The sequence below is a fragment of the Aquarana catesbeiana genome, linkage group LG03 (assembly GCF_042186555.1).
Source record: "Aquarana catesbeiana isolate 2022-GZ linkage group LG03, ASM4218655v1, whole genome shotgun sequence".
Taxonomy (NCBI): Eukaryota; Metazoa; Chordata; class Amphibia; order Anura; family Ranidae; genus Aquarana; species Aquarana catesbeiana.
Genome location: NC_133326.1, coordinates 19,540,112 through 19,550,588, shown reverse-complemented (window position 1 = coordinate 19,550,588; position 10,477 = coordinate 19,540,112).

Sequence of the window (10,477 nt, the reverse complement as noted above, 5' to 3'; positions counted from 1 at the left end):
GTATTTCACGATATAAACTCAGTTTACTGATAAAAATAAGTGTAAAATGCAAAACTCCAGTGGGTGTAACAACTTCCGTCACACATTCTGACGGGTCACCTAATCTGACGAAACAGCGGCAAACGGACATCTTGTTACACCCACCGGAGTCTTGCATTTCACACTTATAGAGTAAACGCAGCTTATATAGTGAAATTCAGTATTTTGAAATCCGTCTGACTGTTTTAATGTTGAATTTTCAAAGCAGCGGTGTTCTGTCACATTAGCAAACCTGTGAGATCAGCACGCTTGCTGCTGCTTTTAAAATTCAACATCCAAATTGTCAGACGGATTTAAAAGTCCTGTATTTTACTAGATAAGCTGAGTTTACTGTTAAAATAAGTGTGAAATGCAAAACTCGGGTGGGTGTAACAAGATGTCCGCTTGCCGCCTTCTCACTGTATCCTTACTGTGGACGAGTGTGGGGTGTAGCAAGATGGCGATGAAACGTCACTTCCGTTACAAAATCTGACGGGTCGCCTAATCTGACAAAACACAGGCAGAAACAGTGGAGCTAATCTAGCGTATGAATAAAGCCAGGAGAATGTTGATTAACCACTTGCCGATCGTGTCACGCAGATATACTGCGGCACAATGGCTCTCCTGGGTGAAATTCCGTATGGGTACGTCCTATCCATATTCTGCCACTAGAGGCCGCGCGCGTGCTGCCGGAGGCGCACGCCCGCTGCACGACGGGGGACCCAATGCGCATGGCCAGTGGGCACTATAGCCGCCGGCCACGCGCGATCGCGTGCACGAGCGCCACAATCCCTGTGCTGTCAGAGGAGAGGAGCCATATCGTTTGTTCCTACTAAGTAGGAAAAACGATATGTCTCCTCTCCTAGTCAATCCCATCCCCTCACAGTTAGAACACACTGAGGGAACACACTATTAACCCCTTGATCGCCCCCTAGTGTTAACCCCTTCCCTGCCAGTGACATTTACACATTTTTATGGTACTGATTGCTGTATGAGTGCCAATGGTTCCAAAAAAGTGTCAAAAGTCTCCAATCTGTCCGTCGCAACGTCACAGTACCACTAAAAATCGCAGATCACCACCATTACTAGTAAAAAAAAAAATAAAATAAACAAAAATGCCAGAAAATTGCCAGAAATCTTTTCCATAGTTTGTAGACGCTATAACATTTGCTCAAATCAATCAATATACGCTTATTGCAATTTTTTTTATACCAAAAATATGTAGAAGAGTATACATTGGCATAAACTGATGAAGGAATTTATTATTATTTTTTTTTTAATTGGGGGATATTTATTATAGCAAAAAGTAAAAAATAGTTGTTTTTTTTTTTCAAAATTGTTGCTCTTTTTTTTTTTTATAGCGCAAAAAATACAAACTGCAGAGGTGATCAAATACCACCAAAAGAAAGCTCAAATTTTGTTTTGGTGCAGCGTCAAAGGACCGCGCAATTGTCAGGTAAAGTGACGCAGTGCCGAATTGTAAAAAAAAGTGCTCTGGTCAGGAAGGGGGTAAAATCTTCCGGGGCTGAAGTGGTTAAAGGGGGGTTCCGGCCGGGAAAAAAAAAAAAATTTTAAAGTCAGCAGCTACAAACACTGTAGCTGCTGACTTTTAACAAGCACACTTACCTGTCCAGGGAGCCCGCGATGTCGGCCGCCCGAGGCCGACCCATCCCTCAGCTCTCGGGTCCCACCATTTGAACTAAGGGAAACAGGCAGTGGAGCCTTGCGGCTTCACTGCCCGTTTGCTACTGCGCATGCGCGAGTCGCGCAGCGCTTTGCGAATGGGACGCGATGTGTTGTGGGACACACATAGTTCCCATAACACACCGTGCCCCATTCCCCAGAAGACAACGCGGGGAGGAGAAGACTGAAGATCACCGCGGCGTAGGAAGAGGCAGATTAGGAAGACTGCCTAGCAACAGCCATTTCAGGTAAGTTAAAAAATTTTATTTATTTTTTTTCCTCCAATTTTTTAGGAATTTTTTAATGCAATTTTTTTTTTTTTTTAGGGTGGACCTCCCCTTTAAAGAGGAACTGCAGTCTGCCCACATAATTTTGTAATAAAAACCTCTTTGCCGTTCTGAAGCCACTTTGCATTATTATTTCATATATACTTTATATATACTGTGATTCTGTACTTGCCAAATATGCTGCAGAAATCTCCCTCCACTAAGTCTGGCTGCAGCCATTTCAACTGTGGGCAGCCGAAGCTGCTGCCTGTTCACTTCCTGGATTTACACAGACACACAGAGGCACACCTCCAGCTCTGCGGCTTTCATTGGCCCTCTTATGACTCACCTTCCTGGCAAACTCACAAAAGTGAGAGAGAGAGCTGTGCGTGATGTCATAAGCCTAGGCATTTTACCAGACAAGAAACAAAAAGTGAGCTGTATGAGGGATTTACTGGCAGAAAAAGAATGTTTTACTATCCAAAGTTAAAACAACAACAAGGGCAGAAGATTTAATAGATGGAAAAATGAAAAAAATGACCGTAAGGCAGGTAACTATGTTTTTAGGTGGGGTTTAGTAAAATTTAAAAACTGTAGATTGTGTACAGGGGGATCAGGTGGGAACATTTTTTTTTCTTTATTATATTGGGCAGCACAGTGGTTTAGTGTTCAGCATTCCCAACCTAGTCACTACCTGCATGGAGTTTGCATGTTCTTTCTGTGCTTGTGTGGGTTTTCTTCGGGTACTCCAGTTTTCCTCTATAGTCCAAACACATGCTGCTAGGTTAATTGGCTCCTGTCTAATTGGCCTAATTGTGTGCATGTAAGATATGGACCTTAGATTGTAAGCCCCTTGAGGGTAGGGACTGATGTGAATGTACAATGTATATGTAAAGCGCTTTATAAATTGCCTGTGGTATAGAAAAATCTGTAATAACTAAAAGATCCTTGGAGATTACCATTAAAGTACATGTGAACCCGCACCTTGTACAACAACCCATTCAGTTTAAAATAGAAATGAAAAGGCAAAACATTTATTTGTACATACACTATATTACCAAAAGTATTGGGACGCCTGCCTTTACACACACATGAACTTTAATGGCATCCCAGTCTTATGCCTCGATTCTGGCCAAAATGAGAATCACGATTTTTTTTTTTGCTTAGAATAAAAAGATCGCGATTCTCGTGACGTAAAATCTTTCACATTATAAAAAAAAATGGGCTAACTTTACTGGTTAGATTTTTTTTTTTTTTTTTAAATTCATTAAAGTAATTTTTTTCCCCAAAAAATTGCATTTGAAAGACCGCTGCGCAAATACAGTGTGACATAAAATATTGCAACAACCACCATTTTATTCTCTAGGGTGTCTACTAAAAAAATATATATGTTTGGGGGTTCTACGTAATTTTCTAGCAAAAAAAAAAAAAATGATTTCAACTTGAAACCAACAAATGTCAGAAAAAGGTTTAGTGTTTAAGTGGTTAAACTTTTTTCACTTACATGGGAAGTCTATTCCATTGACAAATTGTTACAATGTTTATACTTAAGTTCAACTGATAAAGAATGTTTGGATTCTTGGCAGACTGCCCGGTTTTTCTCTTCCTTTATTTTGAGGGCTGTGGCTTCAGAAGAGCAGAGAGAATTCTTTGCATAGAATGAATTGTGAAACACTTTAGTCAAGAGCGCGATAACGATTCTTGACGATTAATTGTGCAGCTCTATGCCTCGTACACACGATCGGATTGTTGGCCAACAAAACTGTGGAATTTTGTCCGAGGGGCGTTGGCTTAAACTTGTCTTGCATACACACGGTCACACAAATGTTGGCCAACAAATACGAACATAGTGACGTTCTACGTGTTATTTCAGCTCTTTAGCGCCACCCTTTGGGCTCCTTCTGCTAATTTCGTGTTAGTAGAAGTTTGGAGAGTGTTGATTCGCGCTTTTCTTTTCGCGTTTTTCATTTAGCGTTTTTCAGTTCGCGCTTTTCAGTTTGTTTCTGAACGGCCGTTTGTCAACCAGCCTTGTTGCGGAATCGGAGGAGATAACGTGTTATTTATTATTGGCCTCGGAGTTTATTGCTTTGACCCAAGTCCAGTCCAGGAACAGGAGGAGGAGGATTTATTGGACCAAAAACTGGTTGCTTTATTAATGGTGACCAATTATGTCATATGCCTTTGCTGTGGGAGCTCCAGGAGAATAATCCGGATGATTTTCGGAATTATCTCCAGATGACGGACCCCTGCTTTCACCAACTCTTGGCATTGCTGACCCCCTATATTAAGAAGCAGGACACATGCATGAGGCTTTTATTTTATTTTTTGGTTAAATAATAATGATTTGATTTGATATATTTTCTATATTTTTGGATGCATAGAATGTACTTTTTGGTTAAGTTCTATTGGTAGATATCATGTCTAATTTTATTTGTTTTCTTTTTTTAAATGCACAATAAAAAAAATTGTGTAGAATAATACTTGGCTATGTGTTTTACTTCAAATGACAGTTTGGGAGTCGGCAGTTACATTTTATAAAATACAATGTAAAATTGACAAGGGACACCAACATTAGTTGTATCTTTCATCTTAAAAACTACGGGATAATGGTGTTGTGGTAACTTGCCCAAATAAAAAAAAAGCGTAATAATATTATTCTTGATATCACTAGGGAAAAAAAAAGCCTTTGAAAATTTGTTTGCAATAACTCCATCAGTATCACCAGCAAAGCAGCTTCATTATTATCCCATTAAAGAAGAAGAGAATTGTGCGCTGCATTTCCAGATTTCATAATTTGCCGCGTCACGAATGTTAATTCTCCATTACGAACGCTAATTTACAAGACCGACCGCTTCCGACTCGTCCTTGCTTCCGAGCATGCGTGTTTGTACTTTGGACTTTTGTCCGACGGACTTGTGTTCACACGCTCGGAAAATCCGACAACACACATTTGACTGCGGAAAATTAAAAAATCTGCCATCCAACATTTGTTGGCGGAAAATCTGACAACAATGGAGCGTACACACACGGTCGGATTTACCGCCAACAGCCTGTCATCACACAATTCCCATCGGAAAATCCGATTGTGTGTACGGGGCTTTAGTCCGTAGGGTTCAATATTGATTTGGCCCACCCTTTGCAGCTATAACAGCTTCAAATCTTCTGGGAAGGCTGTCCACAAGGTTTAGGAGTGTGTCTATGGGAATGTTTGACCATTCTTCCAGAAGCACATTTGTGAGGTCAGGCACTGATGTTGGACGAGAAGGCCTGGCTCGCAGTCTCCCCTCTAATTTATCCCAAAGGTGTCCTATCGGGTTGAGGTCAGGACTCTGTGCAGGCCAGTCAAGTTCCTCCACCCCAAACTCGCTCATCCATGTCTTTACATAGTTAGGCAGGTTGAAAAAAGACACAAGTCCATCTAGTTAAAAAAATAAATAAAATACAATCCCATATACACAATCTTTCACCCACAGTTGATCCAGAGGAAGGGAAAAAACCCCAGGAAAGCATGATCCAATTTGCTACAGCAGGGGAAAAAATTCCTTCCTGATCCCCCAAGAGGCAATCAGATATTCCCTGGATCAGCTTTACCTATAAATGTCAGTACCCAGTTATATTATGAAATTTATGGACCTTGCTTTGTGCACTGGTGGGCAGTCATGTTGGAACAGGAAGGGGCCATCCCCAAACTGTTCCCATAAAGTTGCATTGGCGTCACCAGCCTGGGGCCACAGGGGGCACTGACCCCCCCCAACATCATACTGGGCCCCCCCCCAACAGGGCCGGACTGGCCTACCGGGGCTGCTTGCCCTGGGGCTCTGCCGTGCATGGCTGCAGTGCAGCGCTCCCCTCCCTCCTTCTCACTCACAGGCAGCGGGAGACCGCCATGTCACGGAGCTGTGAAATCATGTTCTGCTGCGCTATGACAAAGGTCCCGCCCTCCTCCTAGACCAGCTCGTGTCATAGACGCAGTGTTCTGTCTATCACACGAGCTGGTCTAGGAGGAGGGCGGGACCTTTGTCATAGTGCGGCAGAACATGATTTCACAGCTCTGTGACACAGCGCTAAGGCTGCAATGATGGTGAGGCTGTTATGAGGGCACAGAAGCCACAATGAGGTAACAGTAAGTAAGGCTGCAATGAGGGCACAGTGAGGCTGCAATGAGGGCACAGTAAGGTGGCAAAGAGATGGGCATGGTGAGACTGCAGTGAGATGGGCATGGTGAGGCTGCAATGAGGGCACAGTAAGGCTGCAATGAGATGGGCACGGTGAGGCTGCAATGAGGGCACGGTGAGGCGGCAATGATGGGCACGGTGAGGCTGCAATGATGGGCATGTGAAGCTGCAATGATGGGCACAGTAAGGCTGCCAGAATGGTGAGGCTGCAATGAGGACACAGTGAGGCTGCAATGAGGGCACAGTAAGGTAGCAAAGAGATGGGCATGGTGAGACTGCAATGAGATGGGCATGGTGAGGCTGCAATGAGATGGGCATGGTGAGGCTGCAATGAGATGGGCATGGTGAGACTGCAATGAGGGCACAGTAAGGCTGCAATGAGATGGGCACGATGAGGCTGCAATGAGGGCACTGTGAGGCTGCAATGATGGTGAGGCTGTCATGAGGGCACAGAAGCCACAATGAGGTAACAGTAAGTAAGGCTGCAATGAGGGCACAGTAATGTGGCAAAGAGATGGGCATGGTGAGACTGCAGTGAGATGGGCATGGTGAGGCTGCAATGAGGGCACAGTAAGGCTGCAATGAGATGGGCACGGTGAGGCTGCAATGAGGGCACGGTGAGGCGGCAATTATGGGCACAGTAAGGCAGCAATGATGGGCACGGTGAGGCTGCAATGATGGGCATGTGAAGCTGCAATGATGGGCATGTGAAGCTGCAATGATGGGCACAGTAAGGCTGCCAGAATGGTGAGGCTGCAATAAGGGCACAGTGAGGCTGCAATGAGGGCACAGTAAGGTAGCAAAGAGATGGGCATGGTGAGACTGCAATGAGATGGGCATGGTGAGGCTGCAATGAGATGGGCATGGTGAGGCTGCAATGAGATGGGCATGGTGAGGCTGCAATGAGATGGGCACGGTGAGGCGGCAATGATGGGCACAGTAAGGCGGCAATGATGGGCACGGTGAAGCTGCAATGATGGGCACAGTAATGCCCCGTACACACGGTCGGATTTTCCGACAGAAAATGTGTGATAGTACCATGTTGTCGGAAATTCCGACCGTGTGTGGGCTCCATCACACATTTTCCATCGGATTTTCCGACACACAAAGTTTGAGAGCAGGATATAAAATTTTCCGACAACAAAATCCGTTGTCGGAAATTCCGATCGTGTGTACACAAATCCGACGGACAAAGTGCCACGCATGCTCAGAATAAATAAAGAGATGAAAGCTATTGGCCACTGCCCCGTTTATAGTCCCGACGTACGTGTTTTACGTCACCGCGTTCAGAACGATCGGATTTTCCGACAACTTTGTGTGACCGTGTGTATGCAAGACAAGTTTGAGCCAACATCCGTCGGAAAAAATCCTAGGATTTTGTTGTCGGAATGTCCGAACAAAGTCCGACCGTGTGTACGGGGCATAAGGCTGCAAGGATGGTGAGGCTGCAATGAGGGCACAGTAAGGCGGCAATGATGGGCACAATAAGGCAGCAATGATGGGCACCTCATATATATCACCCTGACCTGGCACTATATCACCCCAATTTGCCAGTATACTACCCTAACATCACTTGATGTCGTACGTGCGCTGCCTGTCCGCCTGGGGGGATGCCAGATATAGGATCCGCCCCAGGTGCCAATTTTGAAAACCATTTATCATTTTCCTTCCTCTTCACAATTATGTGCCACTTTGTGTTGGTCTATCACATAAAATCCCAATAAAATACATTTACATTTTTGGATGTAACATGACATGGGTGTGAATACTTTTTCAAGGCACTGTATTTGTATGTGTGTATATGTGTATATATATATATATATATATATATATATATATATATATACATATATATATATATATAAATGTTATAGTTGGCTCCCCTACTTTTCTCCCTGTCCCCCCATGTGCCCCTCTCCCCCCCCCCTAAATATGAAAGTATGAAAGCTGGAGACGCCTCTGCAAAGTTGGCAGCATGAAATTGTCCAAAATGTCTTGGTATGCTGACTCCTTAAGAGTTCCCATCACTGGTACTAAGGGGCCAAACCCAACCCCTGAAAAGCATCCCCACACCATAATCCCCCCTCCACCAAATGATTTGGACCAGTGCACAAAGCAAGGTCCATAAAGACATGGATGAGCGAGTTTGGGGTGGAGGAACTTGACTGGCCTGCACAGAGTCCTGACCTCAAACTGATAGAACACCTTTGGGATGAATTAGAGCGGAGACTGCGAGCCAGGCCTTCTCCAACATCAGGGCCTGACCTCACAAATGTGCTTCTGGAAGAATGGTCAAACATTCCCATAGACACCCTCCTAAACCTTGTGGACGGCCTTCCAGAAGAGTTGAAGCTGGTATAGCTGCAAAGGGTGGGGCAACTCCATATTGAACCCTATGGACTAAAGGCCCGTACACACGATCGGATTTTCCAATGGGAATTGTGTGATGACAGGCTGTTGGCGGTAAATCCGACCATGTGTGTACGCTCCTATGGACTAAGACTGGGATGAGATTAATGTTCAGGTGCGTGTAAAGGCAGGTGTCCCAATACTTTTGGCAATATAGTGTATGTAAAGCACTTTGTAAATTGCCTGTGCTATATATGTAATAAATAGAATATCCTTGGAGATTAACATTTAAGTACAGCGCATCCGGAAAGTATTCACAGCGCTTCACTTTTTCCACATTTTATGTTACAGCCTTATTCCAAAACGGATTAAATTAATTATTTTCCTTTAAGCGGACCTTCAGTCATTTTTTCAACTTTACATCTATTAAATCTTCTGCCCTTGTTGTTGTTGTTTTAACTTTGGATAGTAAAACATTTTTTTTCTGCCAGTAAATCCCTCATACAGCCCACTTCCTGTTTCTTGTCTGGTCATTTCCCTAGGCTTATGACATCATGCACAGCTCTCTCTCTCTCACTCTCGTGAAGGGAAGGTGGGATGAGTCATAAGAGGGCCAATGAGATCTGCAGAGCTGGAGGTGTGCCTCTGTGTGTCTGTGTAAATCCAGGAAGTGAACAGGCAGCAGCTCCAGCTGCCCACAGTTAAAATGGCTGCAGCCATATATTTATTTAAGGAATTTATTGGCAGAAAAAAAATGTTTTACTATCCAAAGTTAAAACAACAACAAGGGCAGAAGATTTAATAGATGGAAAGATGAAAAAAATGACTGAAGGTCCAGCCGCCGCAGTTTTACTGCGGCAGGTTGGCTCCCCTGTGCAAAATCACGTTATTGTATGTGATCTCGCGGGGTACGGACAGCAGGCGCGCGCGAGCGGGGGTGCCAATGCTCATGGCTGACGGTCGCGATGACCGCCGGCCACGAGCGATCGTAACCAGGAGACACAGAACAGGGACGAGTGTATGTAAACACACACTTCCCTGTTCTGTTCTGACAGGAGTGACAGATCGTGTGTTCCTATTAGCTAGGAACCACGATCTGTCACTTCCTGTAGTTAGTCCCCTCCCCCTTCAGTTAGAATCACCTCCCAGGGAACAAAGTTAACCCCTTTACCGCCCCCTAGTGACATTTTTACAGTAACCAATGCATTTTTAATCGCACTGATCGCTGTATTAATGCCAATGGTTCCAAAAATGTGTCAAAATTATCCGATGTGTCCGTCATAATGTCACAGTCACGATAAAAATCGCAGATCGCCACCTTTACTAGTAAAAAAAATAAAAAATAATAAAAATGCCATAAAACTATCCCCTATTTTGTAGACGCTATAACTTTTGCGCAAACCAATCAATATACGCTTATTGCGATTTTTTTTTTTTTACCAAAAATATGTAGAAGAATACATATCGGCCTAAACTGAGGAAAAAAAATGTTTTTTTTTTTTATATTTTGGGGGGATATTTATTATGGCAAAAAGTAAAAAATATTGCGTTTTTTTTTTTTTTTCAAAATTGTCTCTCTTTTTTTGTTTATAGCGCAAAAAAATAAAAACCGCAGAGGCGATCAAATACCACCAAAAGAAAGCTCTATTTGTGGGGGAAAAAAAGGGACGTCAATTTTGTTTGGGTACAACGTCGCACGACCGCGCAATTGTCAGTTAAAGCGACGCAGTGCCTAATCGCAAAAAAACGCTCTGGTCAGGAAGGGGGGTAAAATCTTCCCGGGGCTGAAGTGGTTAAGTAGTACACAAACAAGATAGTTCTGTAACTTCTGCAACCTCAATGGCATTCAATGTAGTTTGCTCTCAACCTAATATCACTTTTTTTTTTTTTTAAACGAATAAAAGTAAATTATTTTTTAATAACTATAGTAGACATAAATAACTGGACTATCTTCCAAAGTATATAGAAAAATCAATAGTATGTGGA